At 40.3% G+C, this 23,015-nt stretch overlaps 1 long non-coding RNA gene across 2 annotated transcripts; it reads left to right on the forward strand.

Annotated features, from left to right (window-relative positions):
- Positions 1-1,083: 1,083 nt before the first annotated feature.
- Positions 1,084-19,172, forward strand: LOC119733288. 2 transcript variants are annotated; one of them, XR_005271750.1, is made up of 5 exons: positions 1,084-1,395; positions 4,489-4,682; positions 11,205-11,311; positions 12,383-12,634; positions 15,304-19,172. It is a non-coding gene; the product is annotated as an uncharacterized LOC119733288 (long non-coding RNA). The 2 variants fall into 2 exon arrangements; XR_005271751.1 differs by lacking the exon at positions 1,084-1,395 and adding an exon at positions 3,166-3,525.
- Positions 19,173-23,015: the final 3,843 nt, after the last annotated feature.

Consider the following 23,015-nt stretch of genomic DNA (forward strand, 5'->3'; position numbering starts at 1 on the left):
AATTTGAGAAAAGTAGTTCTGCAGCAGAGAAAAAGTATACTTTGATTCAGCGTCTTGATATATTCATATTGGAAATGTAACTGATTGTAGTTTTAAATGACCTTTGTTGTACTAATTAATTGCTTTAAAGGGATATGGGATATCATAGTTTGCCTTCATCCCAAAATATTCAATATTTTTTTCTATTGCAAAACTTAAGACTTCAGGGATTGTTATTTTACATTGTGTAAACGTTGTATGATTATTATGGTGTAATAAATCATTGCATGCAATGAATTGAGTCAATCAATGAGAAATCTTTGAGGTTAGATGATTGTTGTGTTATGCCTCCATTCCACCCTCGGTGATGGACCAATCTCCCGCCTCTGAATTCTACAGCTGGGTCATGGGTTTTGTAATCAACAGGCATGCAGGATTCATAATGAGGATATCAAAAGAAATTCCTTGGAAAATAATTATGTCAACACAATCACAAATTTACATCTTGCAATAAAAATATATGATTAGGCAGCTATAAATCACTGACGGATCCAAAAGTATTTGTTTGGGGTTTTTTTTTGGGGGGGGGGCGGGGGGGGGGGGGGGGGGAGGGTAACCAACAGGCCAGTTGTTCCGTATGCGGAGGGGGCGGGGCTAGATAGCATTTTATTGTAGGGGCGCAGTGCATTTTAAATTGCAACTTTCAGTGGGGATGAATGTACTACAAGTTTGTACTTTGTATGAAAAATCAAACAGCCCTTTTTTAAGCAAATGTCCTCGCCCTAATGAACACAAAACATGGAACTTGTAAACTATGTTACAGTCTGCTGTTCAAATCTGTGCTCCCCCCCCCCCCGTTACCCCCTTCCATGAATTAACGAAGTCTTAATTGTTGTCTAGGCCCCACAATATGCCCCCTCATGAAAATGATATTGAAAATGGAATGAGCTTGACCGTTTATTTTAAATTTAAATAAAAATGAAGATTATAGTTGCTCCGGAACATAGTTGGTACTTGCAGTACAAATTGTGAACAACGCACATTCGCGACGGCGCCCACTGGCCACGTGCTTTGGCCTCATTTTCAAACGCTGCGCGCATGCGCCTTCCGACCTTGTCTCCGTTTGTGGTTTCGTTCGTGGGTGATCCGAATCATTTTTCAGCCAGGAAATTTCTCTTTTTAACTCGAGCATCCTTGTGTACAAACTATTTCATGCAGTTTTCGAACAATCAAAGAATGATTTTGGACCCTAATTTTTGTCACCAAAAGCCTGAGAATACCGTTATTTTGCCTCCTGAAAATTGGGAATCATGCCAAAGGAGTCCTGTATGGCGTTAGTGTGGAAAGGACGCGACCGTGTGTTGAGGATATGGCCTTGCTCACTGTACTATCATACGTACAGACAGGCACTTATTGGTAAGTCCAACGTGATAATTTGGAGGAAGGATATAGTTGCCCCGTTCGTGGGGCCGCGGGGAGAGGATAGGATTTTTAGGAATACATGTACTGAGAAGTGGAAGATGTTGTGCACTTTTATTCGGGGGGGGGGGGGGGGGGGGGGGGGGGGGGGGGGGGGACTGGGTGATAGTTTGTGTTCCTTTGCTCCATAGAGCTAATGGGGGCACCACTTAGTCTTTCAGTTCAATATGGCCGACAATAAGAAGGCTCATTCAATAATGCCCATAGTGTGCACGATTGTCATATTTGAACAGCGCCAAATTTAAAGTATGGTACGAGCCCCCCCCCCCCCCCCCACATTCCTCTTATGGAGGCAAAGTGTCTAGAGAAAAAAACCTGTGTACATTCACTGCCCCCCTCCCTGCATAAAATCCTGGATCCGCCCCTCAGTGATACATGGTCAGAGTTGTAGGCACAATTGCAGAATACCCCGCCGCTCGATCTATCCACCTCGTAGCCGGCTTCGAGGTCACGGCTGATTGACCTCAATAAACATTCTCAGGGCTACTGTTGCTTCGTTCTCAAGCATATTCAAGGGGACTCCCACTCCGTAGCCTCGTAGCCGCCAACAGGGTAGTTGGTTTGGACTTAGAATTTTTTCAGCAACTCCCATTCATTTTGTGTTGCTTCGTTCTCAAATAATGGACCCCCACTCAGTATCCGCGTAGCTGGCAATGGACTTGAATTGTTTCTTTTGCAGTGATTCCAACCTCGTAGCCAGTGATTTTAGGGGTGTATTTCCGAGTGGCGGGGGTATTCTGCAATTACTCCATTTAATACAATTCCCTGCAGGGATCAGACCCTTCATTATCAGCTATCATACTAATTAGCTGTAAGTTCTAAAAAGTCAAATTTCAGGGGAAATATTGAATCTTTTACCATGCTTTTACTAAGAAAATATACACTTATATATATGCCTACTTTTGTCTCAAAGCTATTAGGTAAGGCCGAATTTAAAAAAAAAAACACGTTTCTCGTCCGGATTATTTGAAAAAAAGGAGGAAGCGGGGATTTTTATTTTTTTTTTTTTATTTGTTTCAAGATGGCCGCCAATTAACAATTTCCTGCAATTATTGGTGTTTCCACTGTTCAAAAGACACTTTTAAAATGAAAGATAAGTTGGACAAGAAAACTGAACATATATCATTTAGACTAATTGTATTGGTCTACAATTTATTTTCCGATGAATTTGTGGACTTTTTCAGTGTTTTTTTTACTGCATTTTTCAAAAATAAAAAAATAATAAAAAAATCCAGGCGGCCTCCAAAAAGGAAGTGGGCGGGGACGAGAAACATGTTGTTGTTTTTTACTTCGCCTAAAATCTTAATTTTTTGAACTTGCGAAGAGAAATGAAAACAACTTCATTTATAATAAATTCCATATGCATATGCATTATTTAAAATGTGTAATTAAACATTCCCTAATGTTTAAAGCCATGTTTAAAAAAATAAATGACAGTAAAATACAGCTGCATTGTGCCTGCATAAATAGTCTGGCGCCATCCCATGCAACAATTAACAATAAATGAAATACATTTCAGGAAACTCGACAAAAATGGCCAACTCCTGAATAAGGCTCATATCACATAATAGTAAAAAAAATACCCACTTTAATTACCAGGGCTGGCTAAGCCTCTTGCGGACATACACGTAAATAAAATCAGCATAATTGTCAACTTTTTTTCGTGTCAGAGCAGGGGGGGGGGGGGGGGGTTTCACATTATTTGTACTATATTAATCAATGATTTTTTTGTGCTTCGCGATAACGTGTCTATATAGCCAGTATATTGCTTGCAACGTTGAGACCTAGTACATTCCTCAATATGTACATAACATTTGTTGCGACATGAAACAGTCGTCAACTAACTTGTGGAAACAACGTTCTGGAGAATGCATATACATGTAATGCGCTGGGTGCATAGATCCAAGATGAAGTCAAACCAGATTTTCTACACGTTCGTTTGGACTCCTTTGCACCCAAATTTCTTTGGAATATGGCAGATCTGTGCCACTGGGAGTTTCAAGGAATACAATTTTGTGAAAGTAAGCCTACCGAGCACATAATTAAGTGCTCATTACATTCGGGAATGTAAGTGGAAGCTTCTCAAACCGGACACGTGATGGAGTCCAGAGCTAGCTGTGTCCATATTGCTGCACTGTGTACTGTACTTTTGTACAGTGCAGCAATAGCTAGGCCACACAGGCTGGGCTAGCTATACAACATGTACAAAGAATGGGCTATGCAAAGACTTGCAGACTGGCCAAAAAATGCGGAATTAATTGAGCTGCGTACTGCAAAACTGCTCTAGTTCAAATATTTTGATTTGTAAGTTTTAATTTGCAGTGCCGTAATAAACGGTAGCAGTTGAGAATGCTGTAACGACTGTTTCTTTTTAGTTAAATATATAAGCATGCATTGCTTAAAGGTTTAGTCCATCGTTTGTTATTGGTGCATTTTGTTCGTTTGAAGCAACAAAAGTGCTAAAAATCTGAAGAAGGGTGCTGCCAACAGCTATATAATCTGATGAAGTGTCAGCTCAGCTTCAGCTGTATATTTCGAGAAAAACTGTAATCTAGGATCTCGATTTCAAATCAAATATTGCTGAATCATGTTTTGAATTGGGCCTGAATTCAGCGTCCGAGACATGTTTTCACTGAGCCGATTGCAGCGCAATGCGATGTGGCGCACTGATACGGCGAATTATAGCAACCACGAACGCGAGTGTGTGCGTCGTGTCAATGCTTGTGCGCGCTTCGCCGAATAAAAATACCAAATTTCCAACGGTGCGTCTTAATTAAGACGCATCGTTGGAAAACCTTTTTTTTTGTTGATTTCTTCAAAATGACAGCACAGAGGGAGTTAATCCTTACTATCTTTATGTCTTTAAACAAAAATTATGTCATTTACCTTTTGGATATAGCTGCAAGGGATGGACTGTAGCTTTAATGTATTCTAGTTAACCTTCCATGCTTTGGACAAAACATGTTGATTTCATGTATCTAATGTATATCATTGCGTATCACATGGCTTTTCCCTGGTTATTTGCTACAGACACAGTGTATTGCATATGAGCCGAGTGGATGTCTGGCATCTATTACTTTACCATGAGTGATGTGGGAAGGACGACAGCCGCTGCCCATACATTTTGCAGGACGGAGTGGTCTGGAATCCTACAGCCACCATGCAACTACTTCATGTTACCAAACCTGATCCAGGAGCGGGTGCTGTCTGGTTTGCTTCATAAGGTTAGTGTATGTAAGGCTGTGCCAAATGTATTCCAATATACCAATCATCCACTGAATATACATGTGAAGCAAAAGATTATAATTAAAAGCATGTGTTTGCCAGATCGCGCCGGACAATATAATAACCCTTCAGAGTAGAGTACCGGTATCTTCGGACTGTCGGGACGTCAACCCTGGAACCCAGCATGCATGGCTGGTAACCGGGGTTCTTGAACCAGTAATCCGCGGTTTCGGTTCTCATATTAAAACCGGTTAGAACCAGGGAACCGCCAGAACCTCGCAATACTACTGAGTACATAGTGCTCGTGGTTGAGCTATCGGGTACCGTATCACATTTTATAACACCTCACCCACAGATTCTGTGTCTTGATTGGCCGAGAGCAAGTCACATGATACTTTCTATTTTTGCTATCTTTCTGTGCACGGCCAAAAATACTATACCCGTAGCAACCAAAGTACTATATCCATTAGCAACCAAAGCACTATTTCCACAGCGCAGTGTTTGTGTGCAAATGCATGCTGGTGTGCGCGTTGCGCGTAGCGCGCTTTGTTCCAAAGAGAGCGCGCCACAGAGTTGGGTTCAAACATTTTGCAAAGGCCGAAGGGGTAGTTTGGAAGAGGTAAATACATTTTCCACCAATTTTGTATTGAAATTGAAGTTTATTTCAACTGTTCGGATTTAAAATATTAAAACCAAGCAGAATCTGGGGGTGAAGTATTATAAAACAAATATTGAATGCTTTATCTCGTGGTGAATTGAAACTAGCCTCCCTCGGTGATCCATGGAGCATTGTATTCTAAAATAGAATATCCATGGATCACCTCGGGAGGCTAGTTTTACTACACCACTCGAAGCATTCAATATTTGTATAATATGCACATCAGCCAAAGACGGACAATGGTGGAGCTAGCCCGGCACCAAATAATCCGTACTCATCCGTCCCGTGCACGATACATTTGCCCTTTCATTGCAACCATTAACATTCCTAGCGCTGTCAACAAATACTTGCCGAACTCTTCCGTCGGAAGGCCATATTCGGCCATTTTTGGTTCGGTTTAGCAGTTCAGCTTTACACATACATATACATGTGAGAAAAAGGCTATAGCTGAAAGTTCTGTCAAATCTGGCAAAATGTCAACCTTATAATTTCCACTACCCTGACAAAGATAGATTGACGATGTAATGTGATTTTTTTTATAAGCTCCTATAATTGTCACTATTGATTATTGCAGGGAATAGCGAATCCAGCCAGTTTTAGACTAGCTGGATCTAGACCAGATCCATCTAGACTTGATCCCCACATGTCGTATACATATACATGTATTTGAATATGCTACATGTTTGAGTTGATTAATCAAATTATTTGAAAATGAATTATTGCACTAGCTAGTACATTTGATTTGCACTTGTTATGAAGTTTAATTGATTACCTTCCCCTGTGGCTGACAGTTATTAAAGTGAAATATGCAAGTTATAATGTAATCAAACAGACATAAGGGTAAAAAGAATAATTGGAGGATTTCAAAATCTGTGTTTTTGTCAGTTTATTTCTTTGTTGCCCTATATAGTCTTGTCCTATTTTCCCCGTGTCTTACTGTCCGTAGCAAAATGGTGAACTACATGTTAGGATGGCGGGAGAATTCTATGTAATAGACCACGGCGAATGCCGCTATTATGCGCGAACAGATTTGCTGATTAATTAGGCAAGACCCTGCCTCTTGACTTCCTAGATTTTGACCAATCAGCAGATGCTTTCTAAAGGTCTACCGGATCTTCAGTCATTCACCCGTTGCGCAGCATAGACATGGATTTTTAAAAAAAAATGTCACGGCGCGCAGCGCTCGGTATCATGTTACGCGAATGCGCTCCTGGCTGTTGTTGGATTACTGCTGCATTCGAATTGACCAATTGTGGCACTCAGTATCATGTTACACAAATGCACTCCTAGCCGGCCGGCTGTTGTTGTATTACAAAACGCTGCATTCGAATTGACCAAATCACATTGTTAGTCCTGATTTTGGGATGAAATGACGTCACGATTTAGTAAAGTTGACTCCGATTGGCTGGCGTGCGGCTTGCATAAATCTGCATGCTTTGACATATCAGACGTTAGACAGGAGATGGCTCTGTGGATAACGGGTGATACTCGGACTACGGCGGGAGCGGTGTACGTATTCAACTTCATCTGGGATTTTTAGATCGAGCCAGTGAGGGAGTTTGCACGAAGTACTGCAGTGGAGCTAACCGAGCATGGTGCCTTCAATGACGGGGTACTTTCAGCGAAGTACAGCATTAATTGAGACGGTGCGTTCAGCGACGGGGTACTTGGCAGCGAATCACGACAGTGGTGTGTGTGTCAGAGTATTGCTGTACGGGTATACTTGCCGGAGTCGTTCCGCCCAGAGTTAGTCTGCCCAGTGTCAGTCTGCCCGGAGTCAGTACACCGGGAGTCAGTCCGCCTGATGAATTCCTAGCTTCCACCCGGAGCCAATCAGTTGGGTCAACCGGTTAGGTCATTCCGCCCATATTGCTCCTTCCGGTGAAACAACCGGTGTTAGAGCACGTAATGCACCAGGATCGATTCAGATCAAAGAATAAAATCAAAGAGTTTAAGATGTTTTTCTGATAGACAGACAGTTGCAATTAGTTTCAGGGAGGAATCCAACCAGACACAACCAATGTGCAGAATGCAGGAAGGAGTTTGCATATCACACTCATGTCTGAGACGCTACATTGACGAGTAGCATCGGACCAGAGAGAAGATGAAATGTTCGTACCGTTCCCATTCGTGTGTAAACACGACCTGCACTGGACCGGCCCGGGCAGTCCGCACACAGCATGACCCAGATGCCGACGGTTAGCCAACCACCGGTTACCAGATGCCAGGAGCCTGAGGTCCCAAGAATGCCAGGCAAGACTGTGATATGGTGAGCCTTGAGCCTGGGAGTGTGGAGCGGAGAATTGTAAGAGATTTGCACGTACTCCCCAACCCCGACATGACGTGAGACCGTGATGCCCGGCCAGCCCCTTGGCTGACCCTGGTGTTGAAGAATGCTGGCGTCCAGATCGACAGACTCAAGGAAGAGCTCACGATAAGTGAGAGCACCATCAAGGAGGTTTTAGACACCCAGGGCAAGGTGGCCTTTGACTCATCCAGGAGTTTCATAACAGACGTATACATGTGGCTGCCCCCATCATGATGTCATTCACGTATTTTTATTCATATTAAAATTGAAGCCTGATATTATTATATCAATCAGCAATCGGCAATCTTTTTGTCTTTCAAGGAGAAAGAAAAGAAAACTAAGTCAGTTGTTTGTAAACCATGGATTTATCTAATAGAAGTTGCAAGATTTAATAAAAAAAGAAATGTCAATTTTGAGTGATTCCTTTTCATAACGTTGCAGAGAACTTTTAGGCAGAGTTGCCTAGAGGACTTGTTTTTAAACAACTTTAAAGTTGAGGATTTTAACAAGTGTTATCCAAAGAAAGATGTGTGCCCAAAGTTGGGGATTTTGTAAACTGTTACCCAAAATTGCACTGTAAATTGGCAAAAATATTGAAATTTACATCAATTATTGAAGTTCCAAATAAAACAAAACTGGCGTTCAGAATTAACTTGGCGCAGAAGTTGTGTTCTTTGGCGAGTTCGGGGAATTCAACTGAAAATTTCACTTTTTATTATTCAGATGTTAAGTAAATTTAGACCTCAATCGCAATCTTCAATTGCTACTTACAGTGTCTCCAACAGAGGGCCTACTGAAACCATTGTGGCTGTTTGAAGTGTGAAATTGGATGAGTTTTTTTTGGACAAAGATTGGAAAATGAAATTTTTTTAGCAAATACATGGACACAACTGTTGTGCATGGGCTCCCTTATAGTCGAACCCTACCATCACCAGATCATTCCCAAATGTTAAACAAGCGATTTTGAAGGGTCCAAGTTACCTAGAACAGGGTCCTCAGTACTATAGATTTCTGCGGCAACATCCTGTGGCAGTCCAGCAGTTGGCTCTGATATAGAGGGGAAGCCTGCAGCGACTTATGTACTCCGATTGATTTGTATACATGTATGTATGAGACAGTGATCGAGTGAATTGTAGTTATAATAAAACGAAATAAATATGAAAAGAATGATTGGAGGAATTAAAAATCTTTGTCCTTGTCGGCTTATTGCTTTGATTTCCTAGTCTTGTGCCCATTTTTCCTATGTGTTGCCCCGAACAAGTCCTGCTGTCCCTAATAAAAGTCCTTAGACCGCGAACAACACATTATAATTCTTTCTGACTGCAGTGTACGACGTCACTGGCACAGTCCTACTACACTTGCCCACGTCTTCCTTTTTGGCTATTTGTCCAGATATGGCACACATTTGTAAGGTGCTGGATGAATATTTTATTCAATCTGACATTGTTGGCCACCAACTGCAATTTGTTTTGATCCCACACAAGTACATATAGGTCCAAATACATCTATTTGGGTTTCTGCATTTCCAGACACCGCACTTGCCCGCAGTGCGCTTTTACTGCTTCGATAGTATTTTTCTCTTTGTGTTGATGTAAACTTTAATAATATCGTGACCTGGTTAGCGGTCTATATTGTATTAGGAGAAGGGGCTGGTTGGCTTCACGTTCCCCAGGCATAAAGAGTTGGAGAGTGCCAGCTGACGACAAGTCTCCTCTCCGACACGGCGGACCAAGCATGAGCATTGCTTGCAGCTGTGGAGCTCCAGTGCTTCTGAGTAGGGCTAAAGCTTAACTCAAAGAAGAACAAGGTGATGGCGTTCAACTCAGAGGACAGTATCGGCAAGTCCTGAGATGGCGCTCCTCTAGAGGTCGTTGAGAAGTTCTAATACCTCGGTGCCCCTCGTAGGAGAGCGTGATGAGAGCGAGGAGAGCTTCAGCGTGGACGGCCCTTCACAGCATGAAGCGAGTGGAGAGCAGCACCCGATTTCATTAAACTCTTCGTAACTTACGATGCATCGCAGCTGCGACGCGTCCTGCGATCCATTTCACTAAACACGTCGTAAGTGCGACGCGTCGTAGGTGTATTTATAGCACAACTCGGTGACTGGTTTATGTCTTTAGTCAGCGTACAGTAAATAGTCGTCTGATATTCAACAAAGAGTCGTCGGATCTCGGCTCGAAATTTGTTAAAACGTATAACAAAATGGCGGCCGTGCGATACAATTTTGAAGGAAAACAAGCTCTCATTGGACTGTATAGCTACTTTGAAATTTCAACTCTAATATTCCGGTCTAATTCATAATTATTCAATGAATTTTCTATTTACAACTTTACACACATTGCCTCGGTATTATAATCTCGTTAATGTAATGTTTGTGGCATAAAACTGGCTTAGAAATGACTCTTCTTATTTTGCGATGACCACTAGACACGTCGTAACTTGCGACGTGTTTTAAGCCGTTGTCAAGGAACTTACGACGCGTTCAACACATCGCAACTTTAGTGAAATGGAAGATAACTCAAGTTACGACGTGTTACACGTCGTAACTTGAGTTGCGACGCGTCGCAGCGCTTCTTGAAATCAGGTGCTGGTCTCACCAACAACATCAGGCGAAGTCTGTTCATGGCTACAGTTGAGTCTGTACTTCTATTTGGAGCTTTAGATGTGGATGATGACAGCCAAGCACGAGAGAGTGCTAGATGGCGTCTACACCTGAATGCTACGGATGGCACGTTCTCAACGTCAGGTGGGAAGACCCTGTGCCCAATATCCAGCTCTATCTATGACAACCTGCAGTCTACACAAGTATACTGTACTAGGAGAAGGAGCTGGGCTTCACACTCGCCAGGCTTAGGATTTGGAGAGTGCCAGCAGTGGTGTGTGATCACTGACCTGGACTTTGCTCCAGCTCTACGACAACCTGCACAGAGCTTTTGCTATAAAGGTCAGGGACCCGAGGAGGAGGCTGGCAGGCCACTGTGTGTGTCATCCAGAGCTATAGCTGCGAGCCCGCTATAGTACTGTGGGAACCTGTCGATGGAGCTAGGAGCAGGGGCAGGAGGAGACTATCTTTCGTCAACCAGTTGAAGAGGGACGCAGCACAACAAGACACAACTGAGTTAAGGACGCTGATGCTGGACCGGAAGAAAAGAAAAGACTTTTTTTTGAAGAATGGGAAAAAGAAAGTGGCTTTGTTTTGGTTAGCGTATGACAGGTGTGTTTGTGGAACATTATAAAACCACATGCATATGACACGCTCATACCAATTAACAGGCTCGAGAACAAGCTGTGAAATATGTACATTTTGTATTATGCAAATAGCCGTTCTAAATCCGTACTAAATTTTGAGTTTTCTGTAGGTTTGTGCACAAACACGCATGCGCTCAACAAGGTAGCGCTCTATTAGTTTAATATGTGGCTCTACAGTTTTCACATCTGAAAATGTACCTACTGGCACGACTGGTAATAAGCTCTGAAATATTCAAGGCATGGTAGGTTTTGTTAATGATTGGTCAAGACATTAATTTCCATTCATTTTTCGTTGATTTGTCCAAGCATCTGTCTTCATTCAACTGATGATGGCTGATCAGGGATACCCATCTGTGAACTTCACCCTCCATCAACGGGCAGGCATTACCTTGAAGGACAGTGGATATAACAAGGTACATGTAGCTACATGTACATGTAATTTATTGCAGTGCATGGTCTTAGCCTAGCTCTGACATTTTCCAATTTTGGTGAAATCCATTACCCATCACTGGGCATGTTCAGTATTAAATAGCGCAAGGATTGTGGAGACTATATATGTCAGAGAATGACAATACTATAACATTCAAGGGTATTCATGAGTTTGACTGCCTGGATCAGTGGAATGTAATGCATTAGATTTTCTCAACAGATCACTTTGAAAATGCTTCACATGTGTACATTTTTAACGAAGAAGATCAACATACATGTATTTTGGTATATCTATATTCTGCTGACAATTTCATGAATTTCTCTTGCCAAACCTAGATTACAATTAAATATCGCGATGCCGTATTGTGGCATTTCAGAATCGCGATTATCGATGCATCGGTGCATTGTTATGATCTTAGGATTAATTATAGTTTTAATTCAATTTTGTCAATCCTTAACTCTTTCAGTGCCAAACTCGTACGTGTACGAGGTATATTTGTTAGTACGAAAGCGCCAACCTCGTACATGTACGAGGTAATGTTCGTAATTAAAATCGCCAAACCTCGTACATGTACGAGGTAGAGTAAACACGTTATCAAAAAGGGGGGGGGGGGGGGGGGCTCTCGCTCTCGCTCTTTCTAATGGTACCATTTTCATGCATGTACGACCTGTATATTTATTGTTTTATTCAAGTTCTTGCGAGAGTGCCCAGCACTAAAACTCGTATTTTCTGCAAAAAGTGCGGAATTCCCCTGCGTGCAGGACAGTGTTTCAGGGTGTATCACTATGCATTTGACTACTATTGACTTTCCAATGTACCAAGGATATACCACAGAGCAACAACAACAAATTTAGTGAATAAAACTTATTTACTATTTTTTTTCCAGAATTTTGAACAATTACAACAAAAAAGCTTGAAGTTGGGCACTTTAAGGTTAAACTTTTCAAATTTCGCGGGCACTGAAAGAGTTAGTTCATTTAAAATAGATCCCTACATGTATTTGTTTTCTTACTTAATTAGCATTGTCTCCTTTCTTTGTTTGTGGCATCCATAGGGAGATTGCTGACAGCCAGGTGATGACCAGCATCTTTCACCAGCAGTCTCCTGGTCTTGCACTGCATCTCTAATTTCTTGCCACCACGGGTGGATGTTTCAGTCAAGAGAGTTTACTCTACTACTCTGTCATGCGATGAGCGCTAGCGCATCCCGTTGAGGAAGCTAGTAGCTACGGAGGAGCAAAGTTCAAGTTCACAAACCTTATGTTTGATGGCAGCCACTAGAGATCCTGGATGCTGACTCTGCCTAGGTAGGTGATGTTGAGTATGCTCAAAATTACCAGAGAGTAGTTCTATACGTACACTGCTAAAAATGGTATTCTTAAAACTAGAAATAAATCTTATTTCAAGAGAAATATTCTTGCCTCACTCCCTAGAAAGGTTTTCTAGGGAGTGAGACAAGAACATATTTCGTGAGTTTTTGTATTGAAGTGGATTGCATAAAGCTGGGGGCCTGCTCGGCAAAAACCATGGATCTGTATTTTTGACTTATTCTGTAGAGGAATGCTCGGAAACTCTTTGGGGGCGACTGTAACTCTGATGAGGGCCATGTTGTGCCTGAGGTTGTTTCGTACATCTGCTAGTCTGTATCGTCACTCATCAGCGTAGTTCCATCTCAAATCTGCAGTCTCTGAGATCTCCGGAAAGTGAGGTCTTTTCCTATCCTTCACTTGCAGCTTCAGTTGTGTCATGTATTGGGAGAGCTAGCTACCACTCGCAGACCCTGACCCAACACCAGCTGCATATACATCCTTATTTTCTTTAATTCTTGTCTACCGGTGCTCAGGCTGACCTGTTTCCAACCTCTACCAAACTCGCAAATGCAGTGGTTCAGTTTCACTGACTGCATGTCCGGGTTGCTCCTGCGGCATCACAATGCACACACCCCTTTCTCGCCCGTGGATACAGCGCTCCCAGAGAGCCCATGTCTCTGATGGACTTCATCCTTGGCTTGGTTAGTGAAACAAAATTGAGTCTATAGAATGTGACCTCAGCCTTACTCTCTGTCTCTTCAGATTGTGTACGAGTGACTTCCCAGTTGGGACCAGGGTCGAGGTCTGGCCATTTCCCCAACACTCTACGGGCGAATGCTTAGGTTCCCTTCAGAGTTCCCATAATTTGGATGAGAGTTGCTCTGGCACTCCAACAATCCGTTGGGGCTCCTTCAGGTTTTCCACAACAAGGATGATATGAGTTGGGGATCGATGCAGCCAAAACCCTGTGACTGATGTGTGACATCACGGGTGAAGGTTCTGGCCAGGTCGAGGCCGAGTGGGACTGCACCACCTAGTGACTTGGATTGCCGAGACCCTAACACGTGGTGCTAGTAGCGCTGTCATGCACCAGTGTGTGACCATTTTGCTCAACATGTGGTTGCCCCAGTTTATTGCTCACAGATAACTGGTATTCGGCGGGAATCCAATTGTGGTGCGGTGCGGCGCAACGTCTTGAGTGTGGTGCGACGTTGTGGGTGTTGACCTGAGTTTGATGCGCGGGAGGCTGGCAGGCTTCAAATGCTGAACAGGTCCAGTAGGAGATGGGTGATGCACATGGTCCTGGATGGCTCTGAGGTCAAATATGCTGGCACTGATCCTGTTGAAGTACTTAGATCACTTGGAAAGGGCGGTCGATCGTACGTAACAGTAGACTCAAACTCTGCTGTTTAAACTCGGCCCATGCCAGGGAGTCGGGCTTGGATTTGCTATGAACCATGATATATGCAGATGGAGGTTTCCTCCAGCCTTGGTTGGATGTCAAACTCTGCACCCAAGAAATATCAGCTTGACTATTGATCGTCACATCGGATTGGCAGACGGTGCGTTTACAGTGGCGATATTTAATTGGTGTCTGCATGAAGGTTGGGTTCCCAATTCTTGGAAGACAGCTACCATGGTACTGTTGTACAAGAAGGGTGACCAAGCGTGCCCATCCAACTTCCGGCCAATTGCCCTGCAGTCATGCCTGTACAAGTTGCTAGTGGCAACCCTTTACCGTCTGACTCGTTTGGGCGCAAGACTCTTATCTCATCATTGTTTAATACCCATAAGAGTGCTAGGCCCGAGGGTTGCTTTCAGCACACGCTCCTGATCTTATCCATTGTGGGGGATGCACACTGGAATCAGAAAAATCTGTACATGTATGTGGCATATGGCTCGATCTACAGAAATGCTTTCGGCAGCATTCTCCCATGTTATATTGCCTAGGTCGGTGTGCTGGAGGGATTCTATAGACATCATCCGGGATGCTTTTACCTGATCTCCCTGATACTTTTCATTTTGACTCTATAGAACTTGTGATGCAGGCAGTGTCAAGAGTGGTGCACGGGCATGACATTCTGGTCATTGTCCACACTGATGACCTCTGGCGAGGACCTGCAGTGGCTTTTGGACATGGCTACCAAACCTCGGCTCACCTTCAAACCAATGAAGTGCGTCACTATGTCCCTGGAGTGTCGCATGGGTAAGCGATTAGCGCTTCCCACAGTCTACAAAGTGCAAGGTGGCTGTAATCCAGCATTGACTGAGGAGGAGCGATATATTGCTACTGCCGCGTCCGTATCGGGTTGTACAGAAGCGACGAGAGCCTTGAGACGCAGGTGGCCAAGATAACATAAGATCTGCGCAAGGTGGAAACCTCTCTCCCGGCTTTCTGGCAAAAGCTGGATGCACTACAAACTGTCATTGAACAGTACTTGTACGTGGGCAATTAATTCATGCAGATATGTGCTGTGAACATGAATGCAAAGGAAGCTTAATTTCAAACTATATCTGCAAAACGTTTCCCTTTTTATACATGTAGTTCTCCCAACTTAGTGGAGCCTCAAAAGCTACAGAAGCCTGCAAAGTTATGAAAAACAAGTGCACATGTACACATGTATGCTATTTATATTCAATTTGTTTTTTTTTAACTTGAATTTCAGGTTTTCCTGCTTTCCTGCCAAGAAGACGCTGCTCTTGATGCTGGAATGCCCTGATACTGCACCACTTTGTGATGACTTCAAACATCAGAGAAACTACATCCAAGGTGCCTTAGGCCTATTTACAATGTACTAGGCTGTTCAATGAGAAAAAAAAGGTTAAATGGGCAATTCCATGCTGGTGGAGACACAAGACCAAAATATAAATTTGACATTTGTTCAAGCGTGTTTTGCTGAAGTGACACTTTAGAACTTGGCGCTTTTAAAATTGAAACTGTTTCGTCCGATTCGCGCACCATTTTGTAAAGTTACACGATCACATCAAAGTCTGCGGTGACATCCTGATGACTTATGGTAAGGAATTTTGAATACATCTTTTGCAAACTTTTTTCAGTAGTAATTTCCCTCAATTTTTTATGTTACCGTTTTGAGGGCGTCTTTGTGAAAATGGATTTGATTTTTTAATCGTCAATTTTAGTCAGATTTTGCTTGTAAAATGAGATACAAATTTATGTATCACTCATCAAAAGTGATTTTGTTATCCTTGTTCTAATACCTACATTTTCTGGCCAGGGAATTATTCTGATACATTTTTTCTTCGTAGAGTTTTGATGAGAAGTGAATAAATAGTTTTGTTTTTACAATTTTGTTTAGGCCAGCTAGAAATACATGTAGTGTAAATGCCAGCCACATGTACATGCAATGTCATACAGTCACAACCTCTTAGTATTGAATGAAGTGTCAGCCACATTAATGTGTAGTCTGTAGTTGCAGAAAATACAAGTACACATGTTATTTTATTCCATTCCCAGACAAGTTATTTTTAACCCAAATGGAACAAAGCCACCATCTGAGCAACATTTATATATATTTCACAAAACAAGTCTCTTTAAACTTAAATGTGGACATCTATAACCCTTTAAAAAGAATCAGGGAAAATGTATTTGTTTTTGCGGCTTTTAGGCATAAGAAGTATATTATTTTGCATTCTGATGGGGTGGGGAAGTCTTCCCTGTGAGAGCTGAATTATTACTTGGCACCAAATAGTTTGATATTCATAATTCCCTAGTACTAAACATTGGCTGGTTTTAATAGTTTATTGTCTTATTCGTTCATTGGACAACCTTTGTACTGCTGGACGAATAGCAATTAAAATTTGTTAATGTAAACATGGATGAAATATAAAATAACTATGTCATGTCGTTGACTATTTTATATTTTTCAGGGAAGATCTGCACCAAAGTTGCAACGTACAGCCGGCATGCAGCATAGAGAAAGATCCACACAGCAGAAACAAAACTTGGAAGAAAAGGATTGTATGAAGACCACAAGAGGAACAAGTGAAAGAGGAATAGACAAAAAACAACAGAACATAAGGAGTTTCATAAGTGAGCAGAAATAAACTATGAGAAAAAGTAGTAAAAATTGAGCACACAATTTGTTTTTCACGTTGAGACCTCAAATTGTTAGTATAACAAAAATGTGTTATGCAAGTTTAAGTACACAGATGTTATTGGAGACAATTTTAATATTATTTGGGTCAATTACCAAAATTTCTTATCTTATCTGCTTCGTGTTCTTTTTTTTGGGGGGGGGGGTGTGGTATATAGCTTTTCATTATGTCTGTGTTTTTTGTTAAACTCTAAAAAAATCTCTGAGTTTGAATATTGAAAAGTTATTTTGCTCTTGCTTATAGTCGATTGTTGGAAATTATAAAGAAAGTAAAACCTGAACCTGAACGGAAAGTTTTCAATACACATTCTCAATTAATAAAACTTTCATTTTACATCTCTGTATATGTAAACACTGTAATACTGGCTATGGCATGTGCGATGAATAAATGGAATGACGTAAAGAGAAATTTCCTATTTGTTCTATCATTTGTTTCCTGTGTTGCTTTTATATAATGTCGCAATAAAGAAAGAGTTCTGTAAGTGATGGACAGAAAAGATCAATGTGTTTGTATCACCAGGTGTACATGTAATTAGGTCCAACTATTTCTTATGCTGGTTGTTTTTTGGAACAGAATTAGCTGCCAACAGGTTGAAAAAAAGTAGACACTTTTTGCATTCAGAAAAATAATGATGCCTGATTGGTATATTTGTATGATACAGCATACAGCTAATTAGTGTACACAAATGTGACGTCGTGTTCAAATTTCAGTTTCAGCATGGCACCTCCGAGTTTACATAGTGAGGAAATCGCGTCATTTCTTGTCACAAAACGCTCAATATTCACTACACCGTGAAAAGTTTAAACTCTTAACGGTGTCCAATTCCAATTTCAATCCAAAATTGTCTTTAACATAACATTTAGAACGAGAGGGGGTTATCATTTTTTTTAAATGGAAGAAATTTGGAGCAAGAATAGGGAAATTTGAAATAAGTACCTATATATGTCACTTTTTTGTGTCGCGTTCGAGAATTGCAGTGATAGCATGCGTAAATTATTAGGAATACCTGATTTTTTATTCTTGATGCGAATTCCAAACCTGCAAAAAGTCTTGTCACCATGGAATTGCCCGAATACTTGCTTAAACTATAAATGTTCTGATTTCTAAAGTTAGTTGCTTTCAATAGTATTTCTGATTATTGATGTATTTTTTAGTGATGTAATTTGTTTTCAAATTACTGTACTAAATTGTGTATTCATCTTGTAGATAATTAAGCCCATTCAGTCACTCAGTGTAATTGAGAAATGAAGCAATATCACATGTGAATTAAGGTTTTTGTTTGTACATTAATGAATGTTGACAGTTGCTCCTAAAAATCACCTGAATTTAAAGAATGTTGCTCTTTCAATTTTGCAATCAAATTGTTTAAGATAAAAATTAAAAAGTGTGTAAATAAAAAGCGCCCTCTATCATGAATCGCTCACAACTGTATAATTAAAGATCACAATGACATAGTTTAAACTTCCGATTTTAAATTGAAATGTGTGTTTACATATTAATGAGTGAAATTAATGTTGTTTAATTGGGCACTCCAATTTTGGTTAAAAAAAATTAGTCTGAATGAGAAGCGCCCTCTATTGCCCCTGAATTTGCTCATGACTGCTTTCAATGCATGATCCACAATAACAAGTGGCGTAAACATTGGCAAGAAATTAATTCTGGGTTGAAAGTCACCGAGTACTTTTAAGGAAAACAAGAGCCCTAAATGTTTGCTTTTTGAGATGGCCTAAAATTTATGGAAAGAAAAAGGAATTAGCAAATAAAAATGTTCATGAAAATAATTTGAGTGTAATGAAATAAGATTGCATAGAATCAAGTCTGATAGACACAAGTAATTAGATGTTAGACTGGCTATATAGAGGGCATCATGTAACATACATTTGTAGTTATTTGTAGTCAAAATTTATGTAACTTAAGTTGAAACATGTACTTGAAATTATTCATCAAATAAGGCGTCACTCTGTATTGGAATTAGCATATTTTTTTCTTTATGAAGTGGTTAACATTTCAAGAAGGTACCAAAATAGTATAAGATGTTGTAGGCAAATATCACTGACAAAGTATGGCCGTTGGTTGAAATCTAGATTGCCAACTTTAAAAATCTCCATTTTCACATTCAAACAAAAGTTTGCCCTATTATAGTCAACAATTTTGTGACGACCACCCCCCCCCCCCCCCCCCGAATAAATATTAGTGAAAATTTGTAATATAGGACTTGCTACTACAATTTTAAGCATCGACAAATTTACATTATTGTAAAGGGAAGTAAATTAGTGTCTAAATAGATGTACATGTACATGAATTTTAAAAACAACTTTTAAATATTTAACATTTAAATATTTTGTAAATAAATAGGGACCTAGTGTACAAGCTATGATGGAAAGTACATTGAATAAATGTCTGAATTTGAGAACCAGAATTTTGGACCTGTGAGGTGGTTTCCTTCTGAATATTCAGTTTTCTGCTTTTTATTATTCATTTATTCAAATGAGGCCAGGGGGCCATTTTTTTTCTTTTTTTTAATATTGCGCAATCTAACCTTTAAATATAAGTTCCGAGAATATTTTTTCGAAGAGGCCAGTGGCCTGGCGGTCTAGCTCGCTGACCGCCAGGCGCCGGGTCCCCGGTTCAAAACCCAGCCGGGGACCCGGGAGGAGAACTTTTCTTTACAGCAGTGATAAATTTTAAAAAATAAATAAAATAGTAGCATGGAGCAGGGTTGAACCGCGTACCTTCTGCATGCCAGCTCTCTCTTTTACCGCTCTGCCATGGCACTTTCTTGAAAATTTAACGGGTTTTCGTAATTAAAACCCTTAGGTTGTTGGACTTAGAAAATTTTTCAGCTCTGGCCAGAATTTCAGAAATCAAGGGGTACCCCTTGAAATTTTTTCAGATCTGAGGGTCTGAGTCTGAGAGGTTGAGAAGTTGGGAGCTGAAGGGGTTTGGAGCTGGAGGGTCGGCTTTGGGACTTTGGGCTGACTGGTTGATGGTTGAGAGGGAACTGGACTATTAGTTGATGGGCTTCCAAATTTCTGCAAGTTGAGGGGTTGGGAATTTATATGAATCTTGGGCTTGTTGGACTTAGACTTTTTAGAGCTGGCTGATGGTTGACAGGGAACTGGACTATTAGTTGATGGGCTTCCAACTTCCTGCAAGTTGAGTGGTTGGGAATTTATATGAGTCTTGGGCTTGTTGGACTTAGACTTTTTAGAGCTGGTTGATGGTTGAGAGGGAACTGGACTATTAGTTGACGGGCTTCCAAATTTCTGCAAATTGAGAGGTATGAGTCTTGGGCTTGTTTGACTTAGACTTTTTAGAGGTAATGGAGCTAGACTTGGAGGTTTGGAGTATCATTGCTGCTTATTGGTTGGACTAAAGTTTTGGACGGGATATTGTGGATTTCTTATTTGGAGTCTCAGCTTATCCTGTGGTCCACTCAGTCAGGTAGTTGGCCTTTTCCTTTTTGGATGTTGCTGCACTTCTTGTTGCCCGTTAAAGCTCATATAAGACTGCAGGAATGCTGGTTGCCAGTGGTGTTTGAGTTAGATGGAGACTTCTTAGCGTGAGGGTCTTGATGTGACCTGGTTGAAGGGCCTTCCGCAATTGACCGTGTGGATTGCTGTCGGAGTAGGTTTTTCATGCTTCAATGATTTTGTGTTGCTTATTACCCTCTCTTGTCAAGCTGTTTACAGGTCACATGATAGTCTGGTGCCGGTAAGAATTTCAGATTTTGTTTCAGAGTTAATCACTTTGTAATTTTCGGAGGTAAATAATTGTACTAATGTAGGCCTTAATGTTTGCAAATCTGAGATTTATTTCTCAGTTCCTGAAAAATGTAGGCTGGCTTCATGGAGCAATTTAAAAAGCATAAAAAGTGATCGAATACAATTTCTTACAGAGTTGTGCATGACTCTTTGGAGTGTACAAATAATGCAGCGTAAAATCTTTTTGATTATATGTACATGCACATTTGTAAATTTGTTTTTTAATTGCTACTTGCTACACGATTCCTCTTGAAATTTTACGGGCTTCTTGAAGACTTTATGGTAATGTTGCATCCGGACGCCACTTTTTTCACTATATATTATCTCAATAAAGGTCAGTTATTGCAAAAATGTTGAAAATTAAAGACATGAATTTGGGAAACATTCTTAGTGTTGTTAGAAATACTTTAAAAATACATCTACATGTATAGACTTAAAAAAAAGCATTAATTTTGTACACAATCACAGAAGTGGCGTCAGGATACTACATTCTTTCCACTTGATAATCAATACACACAATTTCATTTTAGATCAGCAGATTTTTCAAATGCGTTGTTATTGCTGCACATTAGGAAAGTTTTCATTCTGACATAAATGTTTGTGCTCAATATGCTCTGTTTTTTTTATTTATTGAATTCTTGGACAATTTCTCGGCATAAGGCTGACTTTAATTCTGATTGTACTTTTCTTGCTATTTGCAGACTTTAATTTTTGTTTACAGATTTATAGTTCACGTAATTATTTGAAATTCTTTTGAAATTGTACAGGCTTCATGGAAGCTTCATGATTATTCAATCAAGAACATAATTAGAAAACGATGGATATTACTCGAAAGATGAGGGTTCTTCATATCATTAAAGTTGCATTGTACTTTTGGGATCTGAATTAACACTCGTTTTCGTTGATGTTAAATTAGACACTTCCTCTTCGAATTTGAGCTTTTTATAAGATAAGGGCTGGATAAAGTATTTCAAAGACCCAAGCTTCACCCAAGGCGAAAAAAATAAAATTAAAATTAAAAACACAATTTTTTTGTTGATGCTTTATGAAGCTGTACTATGCAAGCCAGCTAGGCAGGCCACACTGTGGTATTTTTGAAGGCACTCAAATTTTTCATACGCCCAAACATCTTCATAGGCCCTAGATAAACTTTCCTTCTTTGTCTATATGGGTATCTCTCAAATGACGTCACATATTGCCATGATGCACATTGGCTGCGCCATATTATGAAGACATGTTCAAGCAACACATGCGGGTGTTTAGAACATTTTGCACAATGCGCACACGCACCTAAAGGTATTCAAAATGTTTTTTCCTACAATTTACAAAGATGGCATCCTATGAGAGAGATCTTTTGGCAAATCCGGGCCTCGTCATCACAACCAACCAACAAACAAAATTTTAATTGACTTGCATTCTGGTGTACTTTTTCCAATGAACACACTCCATTGTGTTTTGTTTTATTGTTGCAAGGAAAACCTCTTATGAACTGATACGCACTCCCTGCTATTCTAGATTAGTATCTGCACATGTGCATTTACTCGGGCCAAAGAGCTATATTAAATTATTAGAGAGCATATTCATATACGAATAGGATGAACTTTGCTGGGCGCATGCATCCATGTTTGTGCATAGATCAAAAGAAATAAGCTCAAAAATTTAATACGTCTATACCGGTACATCTAATAGTGTATTTGAATTATAGTTCCATTTCATGTCCTTTCACACTAATGCGCTGCGCAGATTTTCAAATTTATTTATTTTCACAGATCACATGCCTGTTCCGCCATACATGTGTACATGTATCTTTGATATTTTAGTAGCACGTACGAAGTGCAAAAAAAACCCCAAAAACAGCAATTCATATTCGGCGACATCACTTGAACAATATACATGTACTCAAGAGTATTATCTCGCTACACGTACATGTACATGTACATGATTGTATATTCTTCAAGCACAATTTCATGAACTTTGAAAACAAGGACAACTTGGAAGTGTGCAAGGGAATGAGGAGTAAAAGCTCCTATGGTTTACTACAGCTCTATGGAATGGAAATTTTATCTGATAAACTACTATTAAGACAACAGATGTCAAAGGTCACACATGTTCACTGACCTTTAATGTTGTAACGTACATGTTAACAAAACATATCTTCAACTAACAGTTTCCAAGATTGGTTTCAATTAACTTCAAATTTTTAACATGAGTAGCCTGCCAACTTCAAACACACAAATTTAAGCCAATAAAAAAGCAGAGATTTTTCAATTGTTGTACATGAAATGGAATTATAATACACAACATTTGCAAACGACAGTCTAAAGCAACCTGTAAAATCATGACACCTGGTGTACATTAATTTTCAAGAAAAGTGGCATTTTTGTATCAATTTCCAACGCTGGTCGGCCGACCAGCGTTGGAAAAAAACTTTTTTTTCAAAAAACTGCCCCCATTTTACCATATTTAGTTTTATTAATAGTACACATGTTTTTTTTGGG

The sequence above is a fragment of the Patiria miniata genome, unplaced genomic scaffold (assembly GCF_015706575.1).
Source record: "Patiria miniata isolate m_02_andy unplaced genomic scaffold, ASM1570657v1 HiC_scaffold_25, whole genome shotgun sequence".
Taxonomy (NCBI): Eukaryota; Metazoa; Echinodermata; class Asteroidea; order Valvatida; family Asterinidae; genus Patiria; species Patiria miniata.